Genomic DNA, 26,679 nt, shown 5'->3' with positions numbered 1-26,679 from the left:
TAATTTTAATCGAGTTTTTTATCATTCGTAAATGTATATTTTAATCGACGTTTCACTGACTCTTTTTACCATTCGTAACTATATATTTCACTTCTATTTTTAATATTTTATCTCCACCTGATGATGATTCAAGAAAGAATCGAAAGCGCTCGTTTAAACCATGGACAATTTGTAAATACCTTCCATCTTGAAGTTAAAAAAATCTTACGAAAGATCGAAAAAATGAAAAAAAAAGAATCATTAAGCAAAGTATCTCTGTTGTATTTAATAATGTTTGCCTGAATATTAATACGTATATATATATATATATATATATATATATATATATATATATATATATATACTATTTATACACACACATATATATATACATATATACATATACACACATATATGCATATATATCCATATATATTCATACATATGTGTATATATACATATACACATATATAAATACATACATATACATCTTTTTAGATTTAAATACAAATAAAATATATTTAAGTTAAAAATTCATTGTTTGAAATTGAGAATATATGAAAAACAATTTTATTTATTTCCTTTATCCATGGACTTTCGATAATGTGTCATATAATTACAGGAAAGGGAATTCAATTACTTGCAAAAATATCAGGTATGAATTAACATATATTTTCGGATCGACATATGTATTGAAGAACAGGTTTATTATCATTTAAAATGTATAGATAAAGAATACCATGCAGCTTTGTTAATTCTAAGTGGAAAGGAGTTCGATTGTTGTTTGGATAATTCTGAAAGGTCTAACGAATATTAAACAAAGGCGAAATTCTGATGTATTAGGGTAATTCGAAACATTTTAAATAAACTCCTAATTGTGGATAATTTGGCTAATATTTCATTGGCTATTTCACACAGAAAGAGCACTGTGCCCACACCAACGCTGGAGGATACAGCAACGCGTCTCCGACTAGTAATTCTCAAAACTGGTTGACTGTATGAGGATGATGATGAGTTATTATCATATATTTATTCACAAGCTAGGCTATTATATATTGTGTTTGCTTCTCAACTATTAATCTATACGTTGACACCGTTCTATAATTTAAGTTTAACCTGTCAGAAACTTTATAAACACTAATGATTTTTAATGCCAGACTCGGTAACAATTTTATTTAACGTTATATAGGAAAATCTTGAACACGGATTTATTTAGAAAGAATAAACATTTTCATATCTAAGTTTAAGATCATGTGCCATATTTAGGTATATTTCTCTATTTGACAAAGACAGAATATATAGAAATAGCTTTTTTAACATAATTTTTTAAAAGTTTGATAGAAGAATTTATTGAGGAAAAATTATTGAAATCCTACATATAAATGCTGCGCTAACATGCATATGTATTCTAGCCACAAACTATTATCCTGGTATTTATCGTAAAATTATATTGCAACGAAACCCATCAAGATTCATATACCAGACTGATTGACCAACAATATTGATTTAGACAAGCCCGTTTCACAGTAGACATCCTAACTGTGATCTCTGAACGTATATACCATTCACTGGAAAAAGCGGGGAGGGCAGAGCGGTAGCTCCAGATATATCTAAGGCTTGACAGGGTATGGCATGAGTGTCTCATCAGGAAAATAAGATCATACTTTATCACTGGTAGAATACTTAACATAATGAAATCCTTCTTAGATAAGAGAAAAATCCAGGCTGTCGTCGACGGTCGTACATCTAAACAATATGATATAAATGCGGGAGGACCTCTACTCTTCCTGATATTCGTTAATGATCTTCCTGACAAAATTTCCTCTAAGATAGGTATATATGCTGAGGACATCACACTCTATAACAGGCACGACAGGAAAACAAATGAACACATCTAAAGAAATGGCAGAAACACTAGAGGACGACCTCTAATCTGTAGTGGAATAAGGGCAAAAATGGATGCCCACGTTCGATGCCGCCAAGACTAAACTAGTTTCCTTCAGTAATTACAAGAAACATTCCCTGCCACCAATAGCAATGGGCAGTGACTCCCTGTCTGAGAGTACATCTTTCAAACTACTTGGCCTTACGTTCACAGGAAACATGAGTTGGAACAATTATATTGAAAACATTGCCAGGGCCACTGCAAGGGAGGTAGGGGCTCGCTACCGAAAGAATCGTATACCTCTATACGGCCACAATTCGCCCATACATGGAGTATTGCTGTCATATTTGGGCTGGTGCATCTGCTACTAATCGCTCGCTCATTGACAAGGTTCAAAAGAGAGTCGCAAATCTGATAGGCCCTGAACTGGGATTTAAGCTTCAGCCTCTGCTCCATTGACGAAACGTTGCATCCCTCTGCCTGTTTTAGAAGTATTTAACTGCTGAATAACCTGACGAACTTCAAGCACGTGTTCCCCCACGACGTGAACACACTCAACAAACCCGACAGGCTGCTAAATCCCACCCCCACACTGTAGAGATCCCTAGATGTAAAATATATTTCTATTCAAGTAGTTTCTTCCCCAGAACCGCTAGACTACGGGCTTCCAGTCCAGGTGTCTGCTTCCCCAACTAACTGACCAACAGAAGTTCAAGTGCAACGTGAACCGACATCTTGCTGCTGAAATCCCTACATAGTACGCTAGTAGTTGTTGCCACTGATAGTAGCCCCCTGCATAAAAGTGGCAATGTGCCTTGTTTGTGGTGAACATATAATTACAAAAAAAATACCAGGTACCTCTTCCGGCGATTTAAATGTGATTATTTTAGTGATTATCTCTCATTTAAAATTTATTTCATTAAATAGCTCTAAACCAAAATTAACTTTTTTTCTACTAAGTCCGTTATCTTCACGTAGCTTACTTTGAAATGCATTGTGCTTTATCTTTTGTAAAGTACTTAACTCCATTCATGAGGAAGCAGAACATGTACATAAAAGCCGATAAGCAATCGCTAGCAAAATAGTTCATTAATTCAGAAGTATACGACATTCTGCAACTGCTTACACGATTGCTTACGCGTATACCGATCAACTACATCCTTTAATCGAATACTCTAACGAAAAACCCGAAGGCATGGTGGCCTAAGCGACTCTATATAACTTGAAAAAGAAAATGAACTCTGACATTTCTTTATATTCTTTATATTAGGTGCATCGTTTTTCGACAAAACTTTGCTTGACTTGTACGTTATTTTTATTTTTGCGTAGATGTAAACCTGGTCTGTCACTCCTAGTGCACAAGTTGCAGCATTTACAGAAAAAAACTGTGTTCATGTTAAACTATTATCGATTATCCTCTTCTAATTCAATATGTATCTGGATTTGAATTCAGCTTCAGATGGGCTTCGTTTCAATGACTACACGTACGTGGAACGCAATACCATGAGTGTGCTTACAGGCCAAATACAACATGGTTGTAGCGTATTAAATCCTATACAAAATTTGTCTGACCGACTTTATAAAAAAAAATCTAACTATCAAATTCATAAATCTCTAATCTCCCATGTATATATATATATATATATATATATATGCATGTATGTATATATATAAATTTATATATATAAATATATATATAAATATATTTATATATAAATATATATAAATATATATATAAATATATATATATATGTATAAATATATATATATATATAAATATATAAATATATATATATGTATAAATATATATATATATAAATATATATTTATATATATATATATATATATATATATTTCCTAGTGAAGACGACTGTAGATCGAAAGGGAGGATGAGATTTCAGAAGTGCTACACACCCATACAGTGCTACACACATACAGTGCTACACCCATAAACACCCATATATATATGTATGTCTATATATATATATATATATATATATATATATATATATATATGCGTGTGCATGTGTGTAGCACTGTGTGTGTAGCACTTCTGAAATCTAATCCTCCCTTTCGATCTACAGTCGTCTTCACTAGGAAATATATTTTACATCGTACGTATTTATCCCTACGATGTAACTTATGTAGATTGACATGAGTGTTATTTTCGAAAGACACCGAAATGCCGTGGTTGCGTGACCATCAACTTCAAAGTTGATGTCATTCTTGCCATAGCCTGATTCACTGCTGTCACAAATCAAAATAGACTGCATAGAAATTCATTCCAACCCATTTCGACTGTCAACTAAAATCATCATGGCTAAGAATGTCCTGGACTCCACAATGCGTTGTTTCTATATCGACATTTCGTGGGAAACGGACACACCAGTCATTTCCCGGAACACTCCATTAATTGCGATTGGAACTGAATTGTTCGAAAATATCACGCATATTCATGGCCATGGTTACTTTGCTCTCTCGAATTTTATTTACCTATCAAAAGTTACGTAGTGCAAACTATTCATAAAAACATGTTTTAAATGTAGTATTGTATTTCTTAAATTTATGTTTATTTTACGGTCAAATGCGTCTGAGGTATTATTCATAGTTTAATTTTAATTTATGAACGTATTCATAAAGTAATATGCGAACTTACAATGAATCGTTTATGTTTCGACTTATTTAACAGAAAACTCATATTATCGATGCTCGTAGATAAATTTTATAAGTTTACATAACAATAATAAACATTGTTTGTTCAAGTCTCTCAGTTTAAAAAAAAAACTGAAAAGTATCTTAAATATAATACGTTCCGTAATATTTAAAAAATCCAACTTCTCTCATTATATCGCAATATTTCATTGATGTGATAGACTTGCAAGGACTGTATGTGAATTTACTCTGATGAATTCTTCTACGCAGCATTAAATTCTCATCACTGAACTCTTGAATTCACTATATTTCGCAGAGCATTCTGCTCTAAGAGTTGTCTCTATTTTTAGTGATTGATCTCACTATCCTTTATCTGTTTTCTGCACCTTTCAAATTGTTAATATTATATGAACATACACCTCACTTGTTTAGATTCGCCACGATATAAAATTGTGATATTTTACTTCCAAGTAAAACTTCCAATTTTCAGGTTTGGCGGCCAACACAGTAACGTAATTAATTGCAGTTTGACATGGAATATATCATCGCAATTCGAAAAAAAGAGTTTATTACATGTTCTACAATGAGATCGATCGGTGCTATCTTCGCAATAGCAACAAGATGACGGAGATAATAAAAATAGGAGCAATAGTATTTTGTTGGAAAAAGAAAATGCTGGTAGCTTTCGGAGTTTAAGTATATTTCTTTGCAAGTAATTGTACAATGTTTTTATGATTTCTAGAACGTGGCATTATATTACCGCATATTATATTAAATGTAACTTGCTTGATTAAAAAAACTAGTTTTTATTCTGCGCCTATACGTCATGTTTATATTAGGATGTATGTAGCGATAGTGAAGTGAGAAGAAACTTTGAATGTTGGGAATTAAACCTCTTTTCAAATAGGATATAACTTAATGCCGATAACGTCAATCGTACAAGAAATCTGCAAAACACTATAATTCATAAACGATATATTGCCTTTATAACAAGTATATGCATTTCTTCATGCTGGACAGTTAATATATATATATATATATATATATATATATATATATATATATATATATATATATGGGGGTGTAAGAGAAAAAGCATTAACATTGCAATTCCTATTGAGTTGGTTGTTTTACTCTATTGAATGATTTTTCAATTAATTAAATTTATTTCCGTTTGCCTGTTGAGTATTCAGCCGTTCAATTTCTGCAAGTGAGCATATACATATATACATACATACACATATACATACACACATATACATACATACTCTTACATGTTTATATATATATATATATATATATATATATATATATATATATATATATATATATATATATATATAGTAATTTATAAAAAATATATGGCGATTAAGCTACACTGAATATTTGCCGTTTCTTCCACTCTAGAATTCCTCAGGTTTATGCGCGCATTCTGTGGTTGTTTATCGTTTTTATATGGTCCTCTTCTATTGAGGATTTATCCACCGCGCCCCTTCATATGAGCCAATGGGCATGCATTTTATCGGACAAAGGATCTGTTTTTAAACTAGGTTAGTGTTTTTTTTTGTTAGTTTATATATATATATATATATATATATATATACACATATATATACACATATATATATAGATGCATAGATATTTGTGTGACGTTAGGTATATTCATGTTTATTTAATTTATTTATTTGTTTATTTTCTATTGTTTTTGTTCGTTTTAAAACTATTTTGCATCGTTATCCTAGCGTTAATTTTTTTTTTGTGAACACAGTTATTTGCTTGTTCTCTTCTACCCTTTAATAGATGTTGGGGTTCTTTAAAGTACAGGATAACAAATTTGTCATGAAGGCATAATCTACATGGGTAATCTAGATGCCTACACGTGGTAGCTGGTCTTATTATTTTCCATTCGACTACCGGCGAATGTCCGCTTGGTTTGAGTTCCCAGTATTTATTCGCTAGTGTTGTTTTATACAGTGCATTCAACAATAAAAAAACACCGTATAGTGTCATGCCTGACACTATACAGGACATACTATTTAAAATCACTGAACGAGAGGTAGATCGGATATAAATTTAAGAAAGCTATCCCGTCACGCATAGAGTATCGATACACTTAGAGTGGAGATGGGGACATATTACATTTTGGAATCTCCTCTCTAAACATAAAAGCTCAGTTAACAAATAAAAAGAAGAATTTTGTTTCGCTGATTTTTTACATAATGTCTTTTTATATCAGCTTTTGTAGTATTCTAGTGAATGCGATTATATGCATAAATGTTAGTCCCCCCCAAGTTTATCACTGATAAAAGCCGCAACTTTGTAATTTCCGTCTCACGAGAGATATGGATTGAGACAAGCCCAAACTACTTCTGATATCTAAGATACTTTATATAAATTTATATGAAACCCTACACAGGCTAGAAAAATCAGTGCACGCTTTAGATACATGAATATTTTTCCAAGGCCTCGCATGAATAAATTGTCATAACTAATTAATATTACGTTATTAAAACACATTTACGTTATATAACTCGATAACTGAAAGACAGATCCAGATCCTACTAAATGGCTGCTAATCTAAATTAATTTCACATAAATGTGAATGAAACACAAGAATTTATTCTCGGACCTTTATTTACCCGGATATCCGACATGCCCTTTCGTAAATTATCAGTAATTTCCACTAAGTATTTGAATACGCTTATATAAAAAAAAGAGAGATAGAGAGGGAGAGAGTGTTTATATTTTATTCAACTAAAGCGAAATAAATTTCTTGAAGGACAGCTTGTAACCCATCAATTACGGCTAATATAACACTTACCTCTAGTCTAACATTGTAACTCTTCTGTCAAATTATTATATGACAAATACGTAGACGCCATTGATTTTATTGTTCCAAAAGTGTTCTTTTCATACAGTGCTGCCAATTGTCAAACTTTGTAGTACCTTTATTTCAATAAATCCAACATACGCCGATGCATGAAGAACTCTTCAATATCTGGGCTGGTGCATAACCCAAATATCTCTCTTTCTAAAGTTGTAAAAAAACGCATTTATAGGGTGTAAAAGCCAGCCTTGTTTTATCCTTATATCTCTGTACTAGTTCTTCAAGTAATGCTACACTTCTGCCACATTTGCGTGAATTTTACTTGAAAAACTTACACGCAGCAAATTCAAACAGTTTCTTTGTAAAATAATCTGGAAATTATTCGAATTTATTTCACTCAGAGAATAGCGTACTCTTAAACTTTTTTTCTCTATTCATTGTTTAAAAAAATTCAAAATCTAAAATGGCATGTAAACAAATATCTCGCTGTAATAACCTTTCTTCATATGCATTCATATTCAGAAGAGGGGAATCGGTTTGTGTTTAAATTAAACTTTGTTTAAAGTTAATGCATTTATTAAATATAAAACGTATATATTTTACATACACTTAAAATATGTTCAATATTAACGAAGCAGAAAAATCAAATATTATAACGCTTGTATTTTGCAACATTTAAATATAAACAAATCACCATGCATAAAAGTTAAGTTATTGATTTTTCAACCAGTGTAAATTCTAGTAATTTTTACGCTTAGTAAAAGACTTTCCATTTGTGGAGCTTTGAATTTCTATCATCTCATACTAGATGGCTGTGCAATAAAGTATACTTAATGAACCATAGAAACGGGTAAGGTCATGGAAATGGTTACTGCAATGTTATGGCCTGTCATCTCAACGGTCATTGAACTTCAGCATTAGAATCATGAGGGTTAAGCGTGAGATCAGTAAACACAACTGGCAGTTGATTAATCATAAGCCTGTGGTTGTCCGTTCGAATGTAAATCGCATTACTGTATGATTTACGACAATGTAAATTCAAACAAATCTAACTCTTGTGCAGATTTTATAAACAGTTACGCGAATATAATGTATTCATTAAAACATACTTAAATATTTTCCCATATGATATATGTATTATAGCAAAACTATTATGTACCGAGTCAAATATGTTCGCTAGAAATATAGTATAATGCATAGCATTCTTATAAACTGATCGAATAGTAGGAGACAATGGTTGAGAGAATAATATACAACTAAAAATTCTATACATTAAAATAAGTGAAATATGTTAGAAAAAGTGTTATAATAGAAGATAAAATGGTTCATAAACCTACCTTACGTAACAACTGGAATATGGTAACACATTTAATCAACTCTCTTAACAATAATATAATATCTGGCAGTGTTAGACAAATGAATAATGGCAGCAACTGTAATTTAATGAGGCATCGTTTTATGAGATAAGAAGTGTTAATAGACATTTTTTTTAAATAATGCATTCGAGGAAATATGATGTTACTTAATCATTAAATGTGAACAAAGAACATGCATATTCAATTGAATGGACAACATTCACGCCCTCCGGTTTTCTCTCTATAAACCTCTGAATGAAAATAAAAAAAATAATTTAAATTCCGCATATCTCAACTATATTAACATAAAAATACGTTCAAATGTAATCGGGCAACCTAGGATGTTTAATATATATATATATATATATATATATATATATATATATATATATATATATATATATATATATATATATATGTATATATATATAAGATATGTAGTGATATAGTATATATAGGAGTTATAATATATATATATTAAATACATACTATATATATAAACTATCTATACATACAAAAAATATATATATAATATATATCTATATAATATGTATCCATATAATATATACATAATATCATATAATATATATAATATATAATTATAAAATCCAAATGAGATTGTAACGAGTGATGTAACCCACTTTCCTGGTTACGATATCGGGTTGCGCATGCGCACATTAACATTAACCCATAACAACGTAAAAAAATAAACACAACTCGCTTCTTTTGCTGATTTTTACCTGCGCACTAAAGTATTAGTGTTATTATTTCGAAATGATTATTTAATATGGGAAAGGTGAGGATGTTTTTCAACTATTCTGTGTTACAATATGCTGTAACTATTTCCTTACAAATAAATCAACTTTGACCGGTTGTCAACGTATAGTTTTAATGTGTACGTTTTCACCGTTCCAATTGTTTTTTTTTTCGCGTTTAAATTATCTAAATAATTGTTAATACCTTCTGCATTTTAGCTCGTCTAATTCCGTATTACGTTTAAGTTATTTTAACGTAATTTTCTTACAAATAAATCTACTTAAACATTTGACAACCATCAGAACATTTTACAACGTATTATTTTACTGTGTGCTTTTTCAGCATCCCGATGTTTTTTTCGCGTTTAAATTAAACTATATATCAAAATTTGAATAGTGCAGATTAACCTATAAGTATAGCAACCTATTATAATCCAATGGCTGTAAGTTATAAACAGAACGACTCATAGAAAGCTATGTATATTCTTTTTTTCATATTTAATATACTTTCATAGAAATATGTCTGTTATGTAACAAAAAACTATTTTCTTTAGGTCACAGGTGCCACACCCATATATTAATTTCATAGCTAGTATAACATACTGATCCAACGGGTCACGGGTATTCTAGTAATGTATATATATATATATATATATATATATATATATATATATATATATATATTCTATAGCAACCTCACTCTCCCCAATGTTTTACTTCTGCTTGTGCAGCTGCCATTTGTCAAAGGCAGCATGCGTTCCGCAGATTCAACCGACATAAGTACAGTTCAAATAAACAGAAGTATATAGAAGCTAGAAATAACTTTAAGAGAGTGATAGAGACAGCTAAGAAAGATTACTCTGAAACCACGAGAAAACGGATCGAAGCACAGAAATTAGGAACCCGGGATTTTTGGAAAATCTACAACAGTGAACCCATTTAAAATCATTTATAAATAAGCTAGGGAAAATGTCAAAGTTGTGCTCATCTTAAAGGGAACATTAAGAAAGACCGAAGAGCGGGCGGCTCAAAATGGAAGGGCTGGATAAAAATAGTGTCTGGAGTTAGCAGACAGGCAGATACATATAGATATATGCGTATCAGTAACTAAGTCGAATGTAGATACAAACAAAAGAAAACGTGTGAGTGTGCATTGGCAATGTACGGACGCATTTAATATGTATTTAGGTAAATGTGACTACCGAATATATATAAATAATCTTCGTCTCATTGCATTTCCGAGTTTCTGGTTCAGCTTTTACGTTTGGTTGTAGTAGTGATTTGACCAACGCAATTCTGGTAATCACATTTTCCTATTATATATTTGTGTATTGAAGAGTATATGTTCCAAATGTGTGAGTCTGTTTTTAATATGACTTGTTTTTAAAATACAAATGAAAAAATTGAATTTAAAAGAAAATCTTTAGTGGAAGTATTTTATGTATTTTTTTGTTTGTTTTAATAATGAGAAAACGCAGGTAATCCGAGGGTAACACTTGCAATTTTAAGCACCCCCTACGAAAAACGAAACAGCTCGCCCTCCTAAGCTAAAAAGTAGTCATAAAGCGGGTGCTTACTGCACTTTGAATTAATATAGAAAAGTTTTTCCCCACATTATGAAGCAGTAATTCCTATATATCATTATATAGATCTGAATTATATCGAAATTTAAACGGTATTTTCGATTTCGTCTCCCCTCCCTAAGAAACCATATTTTTATACATTCTAAGGATTTTAAGTGGGTGGAAAGTGGCTTCATAAACGGAAAATCACAAATGTAACGCAATATGTGTAACGAGTATGTATTCCCTAAATAAGAAAACGACTTTGTGCCTTCCTATGTCATCATGGGAAGGCCATTAATTATGGACGTCAATAATTTACACGTAATGTGATTAATTACAAGGGATTTTGTTCATTTATTTATTTTACAGATACATAGATGTAGTAGTCGTTGCAAGGAGGAAATCACTGTTTTTTAGCCGTTGTTACGCAAGAAAATATTAAAACAAATGTACGTAATGTTTACAGGAAAAGAATGAACACATTAATGGTTATGTGAGTGTAGTATTTTACTGCCGTCCCTACCTACTTTCCATACTTCCCCTCAAAATATTTAAGCATTGTTTAGTGTTGATTGTACTTTATATTTATATGAAAAGCGATTCCTTAGTTTTTTAAACTGTACATTCTAAATATGATAGTTGATGGTGATGTAGAAAAGAAAGTTAAAAAAACAAAACTTTCCTAAGGGATTGAATGGAGAAAAATATGAATACAGTAATGTATCCGTATATTGAATAGCAATATATGCAACGTTTTTAATAACATAATGTGCGGGTTTTGTTTCTTACTTATTGATGAGAAAAATATATGTCTTGCAATACTGCGGTTATATTAACCGTACGTTTGTAAAATGGAGAATGTAAGTCAAGATTGTTACAATCTAATAGATCAGGGAAACATAATATCTAGGCTTAGATAAGGGAGTCATTATTATTCATTAATATGTGTGAGAGTAGCATATGTTATATCTCTGAATGGCATAATCAGTTGCAGGGGGTTGTAAGCGAATTATAATAGTAAAACTGGTAGTAGTGTAAAGACACATATTTAGGGAGAAAATTTGAACTTAAGATGATGTGATTGTATATGCTCTTGCTCGTATAGTGTAGTGTAGCGTTTTATTATTACGACTGTATGTGAATGTAATTATAGTCAAAAGCTTCGTATGATATTACCTAACAGGCTAGACGTAATGGATTTGTATGTGCCAGCTGCTGTTTCAATCCTACTATACTTTTGTCTGGAGGGGAAATTCTGCAATTAAGTTAATATATAGGAGATTACATATAAATATATTTTGTTATACATATATATATATATACATATATATACATATATATATATATACATATATATACACACACGCATATATATAGACGCACATATACACACATTTATATATATATATATATATATATATATATATATATATATATATATATATATATTAGCATAAGTGCCCGGCGGTTCCCGGGTGTTTGGAGGTGTGCGTTGAGCAAAAAACAAAAAAAGTGGTAGTAGGAAGGCAGGCACGAACCCGTACCGTGACGGAGGAAAAGAACGGGGAAAACGCGACGTCTTTGCTGTTATGGCCACAATCAAACTGTAAGTGACGTAGGCTTAAATTCAGGCAATACAATTCAAAAAAGGGGACCACTTTCGAAAATATCGGCGAAAAAAACGACCCATCCCTGTAGAAAAATGCTCGGTTGAGGGTGAAGTAATTAATGATTTAGCCAATGTTTTCGGTATTTATCGTCTGGGGCTCGAGCTTCAAAACGATAGTGATATTGTAAAAATCCGTCACCTCTGTCGAAAGTTTTAGGCAGACATGCAATATACATACATACATTTATATATTGATAGCTCAAATGCTCGACACAAACCTTTTAACAAGCTTGCCCTATGTGTGTGTGTATGTGTATGTATGTATGTACGTGGGTATATCTCTAGACACACACGCATGTACATACCTTTCTGTACTTAATTGAAAAGGCTTTGCTATTTTATACCTACATATTGCATTTTCCTATATTTTTTTTTTAAATAAACTTTTTTTTTTTGTAAGAAACTAGAATTTTACTTCTCGGTTATCTGATTCGTTTACTGGAAGCAAAAACTAACCCTGAACATTGTAATACGGATGTATTCTCTGTTTTTACATCCGTATTTGATGAGGTTTTACCATATCCTTTTAAAATTCTATTTTATTTTATTTCTTGTTTCATAAGCATTATAAAACTAAATAACATTTCACTAACTTTTAAAAAAAGGTTTTTTATGCAAATATGATATATTTCTTATTTGTAATTTATTTTAATAAATTGAACTGTAGAATTGCTGGCATATATTGTTAACATTATTTTTACTAACGAGGATAATCACATTTTAATAACTCAACGGAATAAGGGCATTTCACATTTATCTGAACCCATTATTGTATAGTTAAAAATTATTTTTAGACATTTTTACATGGTTTTAATGTTTTATTAGATGTTAACGTTATTTTCAATTTGATGTCCTATTATATATATATATATATATATATATATATATATATATATATATATATATATATATGAAATAAAATGGAAATGGAAGGACCTGGATACTCAACGTTTCGCCCGATTTATGCGCGCTTCTTCAAGAGGGATGGTCATTGACGAGAGAGTCGGAGGATTGGCGCTATATATAAGAGAGAGAGCAGCGTGTTTTCCTTATGTAAATTAGATGTCATATATACATGTATATACATTTTATGAGGGAAGAACTAATTAGAGTAAACTAGTGTAGAGGATTACGTCTAAAAGATAAAATATCGTAGAGATTAAAAATTGTGTTGTGTCCATTTTATCACCTCCTATTCTTATTTTTAGATACCATCTTTTAAGTTACTGCGCTATTTCATCCCAATTCAATTATTTCTAATTTAAAAAAAAAAGATTCTTTCGTAATCTCGTGTCATTTTATTTATTTAATCTATCACCGCTATATTTCCAAACACAATATTGCATGCATCAGATGATCTCATTCTAATTGAAGTTTTCATTAAATGTACTTAATTGATTGATTATGAAGCATCTCTAGTAGTTGAAAAATAAGTCTTTTATACCAGACGAACTTTCAAAGCGTGCATTAAGTTCATCATTGCTATTACTGATTAAAACATTTTGAAGAATCCATGTAGAACACCTGGAAACGAATGCAGAGATCGAAATCTATTTTTATTTCGTAATATTCCATTTACTGCTGAAATGAATTGAGTTATTATGATTTCTGCAGCGATTAATATAACTGGAAGCAGCGGTTTACTTTTCTGATATGAGAAAATTCTTAGTGAGCAAGGTTCATAATGATTCTCCTGCTCTACACGCGGTAACCAGTTTAATTTTACTGACATAATGGTTTATCTGTATTCGTTCCCTCATATTGATATGGTTCTGGATATGACCTTAAAATTTATCCGATGGTGAGACCCCAGCTGTCGGACTTTGGGGAGTTTTGAGCCACCCGTTAATTGCACTTGCTCCCAGGTTCACTCTGATCCGGAGTGGTAGTACCTGTTAGGGTCCCAACTATGGGGTAAATAGAAACCGACGTAAAGAAACAAATATATTCTATTAAGAACTGTTCTTCATATTCACTGGGTTCGGCATTAAAAACTGAAAAGGGTGGATGTGCTGTAAAACAAAAACAAACAAACATACTTATATATATATATATATATATATATATATATATATATATTGACTGAAATCAAACAAACTTATTACTAATCAGTAACACTTTTTAGGTAGTTTATATTTTCATCCTAACAAAGTGGTTCTCTTTTCAAAACATTAGGCACGAATGCCATGACTTTCCTGATTACATGTAAGCAATATTATTTAAAGGTAATCTTTGTTCGTTCGTATGTCATCGGCTTTAAGAAACCTTAATAAAAAAGAGCAAGATTGATAATTGATTAATGCTTAATGATTGATAATATTTGAAATATTGTCAGAGAAAATTGCATTATAATGTAGTGGCTATAAAATAATATTACTTCACAAAGTTTTATTAGTTATTAATCGTTTGGAAAAATAATAAGCTGGGATATCTTATTATGGTTGAAAGAGTAATAATATTACTTAACCACTAAATTACTTAAACTGCCATTTATTTTAATAAATATGTAATGAGTAATAGTTAATTTCTTTTTCCCTTGTCATACTACTATTATCCTGATATTAACTATTTCGCGATAAAAAGGTGTATATATATATATATATATATATATATATATATATATATATATATATATATATATATTACAGTAGTGAAAATATGATTTATTACACAACGTATCTGTTGTAAAAAAAAAACAATTTTACCTATTACTGTGAAACCGTTATGTTATTTCTATGGTGTACATTTACACGTTACATAATGAGAAACAAAACACAAACTCACTGCTAATTCCTTTTTTCCTTCCGAAAATATCCGTCTTTTATTTTTGTTTTTCCTTATTCTTCCGAGATCCACTGCGGTTTTCTTTGATGTTGTCACTTCTGTTCTTTTTTTCCTATTTTTGGAAAATTATTTTTCTGCACTTGATTTGTCCTTTTGTGAAGAAAATCGGTTTACGTTTTATATTTGATGTGTTTGTCTTCAACGTATTTCGCCATCAATTATTATTTGACTGCGTTCTGGCTTTAATCCAAGTGGTTCGTATTTCTTCATATGTGAAAGGAATGCGCTGTTTGCTTGTCAGATCTGAAAATAATAACAATAATAATAAAAATATTAATATATACATATATATATACATATATATATATATATATATATATAGAGAGAGAGAGAGAGGGAGAGGGAGAGAGAGACAGACAGACAGAGACAGAAGACATGGGTACAATTTATATCATATATCTTATACTGAGTATAGATATATTATGTTACTCTAATAAACCACGTCTTTAACAAGTAAATTTACAAAGAAATATACTCATGAATCAGAAAAATCGTGTTTTACTACGGGTAATTCGGGTCCTTATAAATATTTGTCTAATAATACCTGTACTATTATCGGATTTTTTTTTATTTTGCTATTTATCGTTGAATCTCTAAAACAGAAATATTTAATGGTTTACAAATCTAACAAATCCTAATATATTTTTTCTATTTTCAACTCGGTTTTATACAATGGTCAATGGATGGGTTACATTTTCGATTCTGATACTGATACTTCTCTATCATGATACTGTCACATCGTGATTATTATTTTGAGGATAATATCTGTTAATTTTACATGAACACATCGTCCCAGCCATTGTGTTCATCATTGTAAAGTTAATTAGTGTATGTGTATTAGTCATGATGTTATTATTCCATCAATTTTTCCCTGCTTTGTAATATGAGATAATATATTTTTGTTATTTAATTTATTTAAGCAAGCGCCTGCCGTGAGGGAGAATTTATATTTGCCAATGTATATACTTTTATATAAAAGATGTATATTAATCTGTATTAAACGTAGTTTAAAACCTTTACTCTAATAGATTACGTAAATGGTATTCGTAGATATTTATTAGTTTATAAACTAGATTACTAGGAAGGAAATACATTCGACTATATATGATATATTCATCGGCAGTGTGATATGTACACATTTGTGATAATTTACGTCTTTTTAATATTGTGTTTGTTTTTTATTGTTTTTTTTACATAGACGTAACCACTTATTAAGGCCCGGAAGCCATCCGGGGATAACGGTTATTGCGCATACAGTAGTCAATGGGGTAGTATCGTAGTAATCGTTAGTACTGGGGATTTGATAAAGTGTATAACATAAGGGGCGGTTCATTCAAGAATTTGGTTATGTTGGACTTGAAGACTGGCGTGTAGTTCTAAGAAAGACGCTTTGTTCATGGATTCTACCTTTTGGTTTTGGCACAGTTAAATATTGGGGAAGACTTTTGACAGTAGTTTCAGCTGGACGGGTGTTTATCGTGAGAGATCGGCGAGAAGGCACTGGGGATTGGAACCTAGACGAGGAACTAATAATAAGACAAAGACAGGCTCGCTACGTCTCTTCTGTTGGTGAGAGATAGCAGGGAAGATAAAAGGGCACCCCACTAAGCTACGAAGTCGAGTTTGTACTCTCTCAATGCAGGATAGGCTGTTGTAGCAGCTCCTGCCCAGATGTGCCAGCAGTACCCCATCTTTGGACGTACTTGGCTTGTATATTGATAGAGAATTGCATCAGCAGTGAGATATCTTCTGGGGCAGTAAAGGACCCCCCATTTTGCGGCGGCCTTTGCAGTAGACTTGATATACGTGTTCCATTTCAGGTCAGGAGTAAAGTTCAATCCCAGAAGCCTATCAAAACATGGAGTTTCCCCTAGAAGAGATATATCCATTTCAGTATATGCCAGATAGGGATCGGAGCGTTGATTATGTATAGATAGGAGCTTGGTTTAAGATGCATTAAAAGTAACACGCCACCTCTTCCCCCACTCTACCGCGCGCTCAATATTAGAGGAGAGAGAATCATAGAGAACTATATCATTTACGGCCTTAGACTTGTTGCCAGATATAGTCGTCTATTCAGCAAAGGTACCAACTAATGATTTAAGTACGTGTTTAGGGAAATCATTGATGTAAATCATGAAGAGAGTTGATCCCAGGATTGATCCCTGAGGGGCTCTGATTTTTGCCCATCAACCACTACTCTTATGAGGGAGAAATGAGTTAATGATTGAGAAAACATTTCTAGTTATAGAGTAGTGGAACATTGTGAAGTAGTTTCTTATGTCATACCTTATCGAATGCCTTTTATATGTCAAGAGTAATTGATCTAGAAAGGAAAATTTGTCGAGAGATTCACTAATCCGATAAGATATAACCGTTAGCCCATCTGCAATAGATATGCAGACCGGAAACCATATTGCATGTCACTAAGGAGGTTATTTCTGATGAGGTGGATGAATACTTCCCTATTTGATATGGATTCCAGCAGCTTACTCATGACACACATGAGTCTTACTGGTCAGTTCTAAGAGGGAGATGACGTATCATCTGAATTCTTGAATGCAGGGTGCATTGCAGAGGTTTTGTAAGTATGGGGACAAGTTAAGGTCGAAAGCTTTTTCAACACTATAATTGCAATACCGTCATGGCCAGTTGCTTTACTGTATCAAGGTTCTTGATTAGCTTGGTGAGCTCACGCACATATATTTTTATGTTGCATAGCGTGGCATATGCTAGAGGAGGAATATGGGGAGTTGACCTTCGTCGCATACGGTAGAATTAGTTGCAAAGTTCTTGGCAAATAGTTTGGCCTTGTCTGATGCTGACGTGATGACCTCAGGTCCATTGATGATGGTTGGGATAGAACGCACGCTTCTGTTCAGGATCATGTTTTTATTTGCCAAAACTGGTGGAAACGAAGCCGCTGCTCAGCTACTTTGGATTTAACGGACTGATCATATAGCTCTCTTACATTTTTTATTAATCTTTTACAGTGGTTGCTGGCAATTCTGATTTAGTCTCAGTGCATGTATTACGTTGATAGCTTTAGAAAACATGATTTCTGTGCGCGATGGCAACAGCATATGCTGGGGAGAACCATGGTTGGCTATTAAGTTTATGTTGAAATTTTGGATGGTATGAATCGGTCTATGCCTACAATTAACCACTCGGTCAAATCTGACACTATAGAGGGCACACCCTTTTTAAACATGGAATGCAGAGGTAGATCAGATATAAATGTACGGAAATTATTCCAGGCAGCCGCAGAATATCGGTATAGTGTACGGTAGTGAGGTACCTGAAGACTTATTACATTTCATTATAATCTTACATGATAATATTGGTCGGCAAAGTCCATTTGAGACAGAGCAGAACATGAACAAATTTCAGGTTAAGTTGGGAGAAAAAGGTCTAGGAGGCTTGCGTCTTGAGCGGAAGTATCAGGCACACGGGTGGGTTCGTAAACAATCTGTCTTGTTCGAATGGGTCAGCCATTTCGCATTGTAGACTTTGTAGTCACAACAAATGTGGATATTAACCGGAGGATGAGCAGGCAGGATGTGGTCAATTTTCTCAGATGTGCTCTTAAATATACTGACTCCGCTATTGTGGGGGCGATAGAGGACAAATATAAATGCGGTTGTGTAAGCAAGTGCACTCCGGAAGCACATATATGGTAATATTAATTGTTTAATTAAATTAATAGATTGTTTAATACAACAGCCGACATATAAAAATGAACAATAAGTTTGCTTCATTTCCTTAATTAAATGATTGATATTATTTAATTATGTATTTTCGACTTAATCATCAGCATCATTAATACGATTGCTTGTGTGTTATTTTCTTTGTCACGCCTATAGCCAGATCGTGTAATTGTTATATACTTACTTTTCTTGCAATAAATTATTTTATATAGAATTCCTCATGAGTTTTTTGTTTCAGTTTCAATTATAGCTGATGATACTAAAGTTATTTTTGTTTTTATAAATAATTTGACGGTTTCGATTGTAGCTGATGACATATCAGTCATCTATTTTTTAACAATACTTTTACCAATAGTTTCGTATAAGTTTTGATTTCGTTTTCGATTACAACAAATGACACTCAAATAATCTATTTTTTAATAATTTCTTAGGAATTCCTCATGAGATGTTGGTTTGGTAACGAATGGCACCGTATTAATCTATTTTATTCATAAGTTTTGGAGGAGGATTCGATTAAAGATAGTGATTTTATCATATAGATATATGTATTTTTTGGAAATCGCTAGTCTATAATATATAAAAGTCGCTAGAACATTAAGTGTTTAATAATATATACGGAATCTGAAAGAATTAAAATATATTTAAGCGTATTTTACGACCTGGTTACGCCGGGCATCCCTGGTAGCTTGGATAAATACATTTATAATTTTAACAACATACCTCAAATAATATCAGATCGTCTCTATTTACGCTAAATATCCACAGAATGCCAACATCAATGTATCACATATGAATCAGTCCCATGTAGAATTTCAACAGGTCCCGCTCGGCATTATTAATAATCTTGGCTTTCGTAAACAGCGAGTACATTGTCGTATATGTTTTATGAATGCGAGGAAATATTATTTCACTCTATTTATATAATGAATTATCGTTTTGAAATTATAACGTGTCTGAGAAATTAGCACATCGTTTTTTTATATTATTTTTTTTTTTTTAAATAATAAGTAGACTAGTCTGTTTTAATCGTACCCAATATGTATAGCTCGGCCGGTCTTGATCTTTAATTGTCTACTCTTATCTATAAATCTGAAGCAAACTTAACCAAATACATGCATACCGCTGATATTTTATTTTGACTACAGAAGGTTTTATTTGAGATTTTAGATAGTATATTATTAAAGGGCTTTTTTTCGTATATCTGCACAAGATATTCTGCATAGTTCAAAATGATTTTGCGAGTATTGATTTAATGAATGGACATCTCGCCATTTCAGAAAGTGTCCGACATGATCTTTTCTCAGTTCAGTTTTGTTTATGTGAATTAGGGGCCGATTTTCATCTTTGTCTCGATGGTTAATTAATAAAAGTTTTAATTGTGTATGAATAAATTCTGTAACATTGTCAGGTCGAATATATTTTATTGCACCCTAGTGAACCATCTCAACTAAATATTTTCAGTTGCTAGCAAGAAACCAGATTCGTTCTTTACGAAATATTATACTATTTAACCGTATTAAATAGCTTTCAAAATGTAATGCATAGCTGGGATTTTCCCTGTCCACCGTTAAGGTCACAATGTACCAGTGATAGGACTTGAACTTCTTGTCTTGCATCTTATTTCGCACTTTGCTTTTTTTTTCTCTCTGTATAGAAACGTCGTAAGTGTAAATGTATTGTAAGTTTTTATTTTCAATTTTAAGGCATATTCAGCAGCGTTTTGAGATCTGTCATATCGACCTGACCAAGAATTGTATGCCATGTTTGCAGAGTATATAAGCCGGTTTTTGATGTAGTTACGCTGTTTAAAATATATAGTCTTCTATTTCCGTTTATATAAATTACGGTTTCGTTCGCGTGAAATAGCTTGGGTTTTTGAATATCAAAGTTTCAAATTTGCCCATTGCTTCGTGGCGGCTTGTACAGAAAATGAATTTTGTTTTAGTATCAGGGGAAGCATAGCGCTTTCCAGGATACAGAAACAAAGTTCACTTTTATTGTTTCATTAGCGAGATTTTAGCATCGTCTCTCTTGAAAACGATATCGTTTATTTGACTGCACAGATCTATGTCACAAATGTTACTCTAAGGATTAGAATTGACATTCCGTTGAACCACACTCGACAGGAACGTATATTTGAGTTAATGTGTTGAACGTATATGCAAATTATAATGCATAATATGAAATTACAAAAAAAATTTATAATATATGGATAACAGATCTCTCTATATATTAAATTGAGTTCCCTTTACACTTTTCATAAAATGAAGAATATTATTTACTATAATAGTGAGTCAACCATGTCTGAAAATAATTGTTTCTTTAGAAAAGTAGCTATTTTTGTTTGGGGTAACGGCATTATTTTATTTTGGTGTTTTTAAGTGAACATTATTAAATTTCCTGATGCTTATTAATTCTTCTTTTTTAGTATGTGATCAATTTTTCAGTTTCCTCGTAACTTCTAAGTGCGACAATGAATTGAGTAAGATTCATATGATTACGGAGGTATGGCGGTTGTTAACAGCTTCAAATCACTCGGCAACACTTATAAAATAATCGAACTTTACAGACTGTCCTGTATCACTTGGATATTGTCAATGAATTTGATGTCGTTTTTGCCTATATAATCTTTAATCGCCGAGGTGTCTGCACGTTTTAGAGATCTCAGTTCAGTCTATTAAGAGATACAATTGTGTTTCTTTCAATGAGTAATGATCTCTTAATACGTTCAATTGTCATACGCCATCCTCTACGGTTCCTTGCACTCCCAGATATAGACGTATGTCATCTAAGCACTACATTAATTCCATAAAGACAGCTGCATTCTTTCCATACACTCAGGTCATGTCTGTTGAGTCTGAATAACCTTTTTTCACTTTTGAATTCGTAAATATCTTAACAATTCTGATCATGATCTATCGACATGAAGTCCTTCGTTGGGCGCATAAACTCTTCAATTTGAAGACATGTTTCATTTCTGAAGAAATTTCATATACATGTCCTGAAGAGGGAGAATTCTCTGGTAGCAGGTACTGGACTTTATAATGTTGCAGTCAAAGAGCAAAAGCTCTTTCTCGTTTTGAATCGAATAATTATGATTATTTTTTTCAATGAAAAAAAGTTCGTTTAAGGTAAAAATTGGCACACGGCCGAAATAATGGGTCATGGCTTATGCTCGGTCAAGCTGTCTTATCTAACTTAGCTAGATCCTGCCTCGACTCTACTCTCACCACAGCGTGTACATCCGACTTTCATCACCAAAACTCATACTATGAATAACATACTTTAAACCTAATATAATACAATGCGCGAAAAGGGCGCTAGAGGTGAATGAAGAAAAGAAATGTATATACACAATTAAAAGGAAAGACAGGCGTTTGTATGGTGCCCCCCACCCTTTTGAAACTATGGCAGATAAATCGATTTTCCAGTTGAAAATCGAATGCGAGTTAAATCGTTTTACTACTTTCAGTAAAGTTCAACGAAAATAATCTAATCTCTCGGCCCTAATACAGACCTTTAAATATAAACGAAAAATTCGAACAAGATCGAAAGTAGGAAAGTCCTCAGCTCGTAATTTTTGCAGAAGAGATTTCTGCAATTAAATTATTATATATTGAGATTATATCCCCGCCAATTTATACTGTATATGTAGTAGCATTCCGTTTTAGTAGCCCTGCCCATAGCACAAGAATATGTTTAGCTTCCAGTAACCAGTCAACTGAAGCTTACATTTATTTTAGTTTACCAGACTGCGAACAAGTCGGTGGCTCGAGTAAACCATGTTATGGAAACTTGGACAATTAACACTTCTACATCGTCTCGCCTAACTAGGAACACATTCTCGAAAGGCATACTGCACCGGAGTCTCGGCTATCCGTCAAAGTCCACACTTCATTACGGTGCCTTCCATTTCGGAACTTGTCAATAATGTCAACTCACGAAAATAAAAGGCACCAGGATCCTTGTTATTGTCCCTACATGTTAACCCTAAGCGATCTAAATCGGGATGAAGAACCACGTTTCAATCTTCAGCTAAGATAAGTTCGAGATATAATAAAAAACTATTCAATCAGAGAAGAAAACTGCAAGCTCATCCTGGCTATTAGGAGCACAACACCAATGAAACGAAATTCCCTACATTTTATTGTAACACCTGCAACGCACAGTCTTCATTTCGGATTCATGAAGGACGGGTCACACAATGCATAAAATACCTTTTTTATTGGCAAAGAAGCACCTCCAAACGAGAATTAACGTACGCCTAGTAAGAAATAGAGTTCCTAAGCAGCGCACTCTAATGGTGCACTGAAATGAGCTAAGTTCCTTGAACGCAACAGACATACAGTCCGATCTGTTTCAGATCGAAGTTTAATCGAATTTTGCGTGAGTCAGACCTCAGCTACCACAACTTCATACTTGCCAGCTATATCGATTATGTTGCCTAAAGTTTGGGCTTCAGAAAAAAGAATCGCTGTCGTTAGTGTGCCGATAGCTCTCCCGAAAGCCTAGTTGCCCATCTGCTTATCGATGAATCCGTCACGAAAAATACCACCACCACGCAAAGGAAAAGTTAGTTCGGCTATTCAAACAGACGGGTGCATCCTTCCGTGACATCTACCTACACATTATTTTCTTAAATGTTCTATATCAGAGTACTTGAAAATAACGAGAGGAGGTGAAAAATAAGGCTTTATTTCCTCCTCTAGCATAACTCATGAGTCATCCCTTCTCTTCTAGATGGAAGTTAATATCCGTTTTACATTCAGAAAATATCAAGAATCCTCGGTAGACGTTCAAGCCATCTTCCTGAAATAATTAAATTTCATCAGGTCAGCGTTTTATAGTAATTCATGTTGGTTATTTGCAGGTCGATAACAGAAGAAATGCCTTCACAGAGAAGATAAAGTGTCCTTACTTTGTGTTTTCTAGGCAGGGTATCCACACAATTTTCTGGGAAGGGGGCAGGTGTTCAATATTACTAGAGATGTGAGGACTGCGAAAGGCGCTTAGATAGAGGATGCATCCGGAGTATTTAAAAGAGTTACAGAAATATCCGAAACAATGGAGGGCTGATTTATGGTTTTTGACGGTACTAGGGAGAGGAATGTAATAGCTTTTGAGGTTTGAGAGGATGAGGAATAACTCTAGTAGGTGAACGGGGTTTTGGTTTTATAGGGGGCTGTGTTCAGCCTTTTGATCTGGAAGGTTTCGTAAGAGCTAATGAAATTTTTGGTTGGGGAAGTGGTTGTGGTTTACTGCGGGATTAGAGAGTATCCATTCTCCGAGCATCTATTTGTTTCGATAAACAACCGTCGACATGCTTGTCCCTACCTGGGTAATTTGCTAACATATCTTTCTCTAGTATTTGGTCTAGAGTAAGGCGGCCTGAGGTCTTCTATCCGGATACAACCATCTAGGGATCGTGATCTGGATCCTCCAGTGTAGCGTCAAGTTTAGCAGTTTCTTATGGAAAAAAACGGATAGGGGAAATGCTAAGTGTTATCCGACGTTTGTTTTGGTGTGGCTGAGGTTTTCTTCGGGAGTACAACGGTGTTGTGCCTATCTCTGCCCGCAACGATTATTGGGAGTTTATCCTTAGCAACATCCAAATGATAAGGGATCCTGGTAATCCCCTCTTTATCAAGTAAAATATCGAATGTTCAAATGCCTCTCTATTCCCCATTTGGCACGGCCACTATTTAAATAAATTCAAGGAGGTATTACCCTTGACGTGCACCAGGGTATAGCTGCCACATACTGTTGTTCTTCCTTTTCCCATGTATTCAGGACGTAAAACGTACGCTGACGTAATAATCTCTGCTTGAGAGATTTTCGCACCCTCGTCTTCAGTTAAAGAAAGGGTATTCCAGGTATTATAACCTTAGTATCTTATAATATTCGGGATCTATGCGCGGAAATTGCCAGTAGTGTATAGACATTTTTGTCTTCCTGTCGACCACGAAAACGAAAATGCTTTTTGACGCACTCGCCCTTGGGTAAGTCGACGAATAATTAATCGTTATCTAAAAGGTTCCCGTATTCTTTAAACAAGTTTTGTAACATTAATCATTATTTCAACCGCTTGTTCAATTCCAAAAGTAGTATAGGTTGAAATTGCAAGCTTCGAAACTTTCGCATTAGTGTCCATTAAAGTCATACCGCATGGCACGACCATGGCATAAGACCGTTAAAAACGATAACAGTAATAAAACTAATTCCAAAAATAACAGTCAAGTAATAAATAGAAAAACAGCAGCAACGCATAAAATTAATAACGACGGCGACGTAAAAAGAAATGCATACTGTCAATAAATAATTAACAACGTGGCTTTAGATCTCTATACGCATCATTAAGTTAAAAGAAAGACGCAATTGCTGAAAAAATAAGATAATCTCAAAACTAGTGGCAATAAAATAAATACGTTGCTAAACAAATTAACACAAATCTAAAAATATCTGTATACATCATCATCGAAAACCGACGATATATACTTTTGCTGCAATCGTAATATTTAGAAAAAAATAGTAATATAAAATTATATATTTAATTCCGGAATCACTGATTTTATATTCACAGCCTTTCCTGGAAAATGTGCACAGAAGCAGTATGTTTAACTTATTCCTGCCACCTGTTTCAGACCTACCTTTGGAATCATCTTTATTTATCCGACGGTTATGTACACTATGGAAATTGACGAATAATAGAAAACCGTTGTAATAGATATAGAAGTTGGTTGGTTGGTTGTTTTTGTTTTACGGCATATTAACCCTTTTCGGGTTATTTAATGCCAAATCCAAACATTCGGAAGAACATTTTTTTTTATAGAATATATTTGTTGTTTTCACGTCGGTTTTATTCAACCCCTAGTTAGAATCCTAACAGGTAATATCACCCCGGGTCAGAGTGGACTTGGGAGCAATAGTAATGAAAGGGTGGTTCAACACTCCCCAGCTCCCACAAGCTGGGGCCTCACCACTGGATATAGTTTAAGGAGCAGGTATAGAAGATATCATATATTTGATACATATGAGAAAATAAACATCATTATTAGAAAAAATAAACTAGATTTAACACTAAATTTACAACATCACAAGCGTAAAAACTAGATACAAAATGTATTATGATAGCTTGCAGAGATAATGAGCATTACGAATCGTACCAGCAATAATTGTATCGATGCAATTTTATGCTAAACTTTATATGAATTGATATATATATATATAGATTTAATAGTTGTAAGAAGAACACGTAATTAAGTTGTATTGGGGTTCCTGTATTTTAAAATATCCCTGTATCTCTATATATGTTTCATCTGTTTCTGTTCAGCTTGTTGCCTGTTTTACACGAACTCTTCCTCACTTTCTCTCTCCTACCTCTCTCTCCCCTACCTCTCTCTCTCTATATCACTCTCCCTCTCATAGATTAGACTTTGCGGTG

The 26,679-nt window shown here is 33.0% G+C and overlaps 1 protein-coding gene across 3 annotated transcripts in view; it reads right to left on the bottom strand.

Moving 5' to 3' along the window:
- Nucleotides 1-26,679, bottom strand: part of LOC145293851 (uncharacterized) — a 3,143,230-nt gene that overhangs the window by 1,668,069 nt on the left and 1,448,482 nt on the right. For all 3 annotated transcript variants that reach the window (XM_080140773.1, XM_080140596.1, XM_080140684.1), the window contains one exon: nucleotides 15,472-15,774. The gene's annotated coding sequence lies outside the window, so the exon portion shown is untranslated. The remainder of the gene's footprint in view (nucleotides 1-15,471; nucleotides 15,775-26,679) is intronic.

This window comes from Euprymna scolopes, chromosome 1, assembly GCF_053919585.1.
Source record: "Euprymna scolopes isolate OS-2025 chromosome 1, ASM5391958v1, whole genome shotgun sequence".
Lineage (NCBI taxonomy): Eukaryota > Metazoa > Mollusca > Cephalopoda > Sepiida > Sepiolidae > Euprymna > Euprymna scolopes.
Note: the sequence above shows the minus strand (reverse complement) of the source record. Positions and strands in the feature narration are given on the sequence as shown.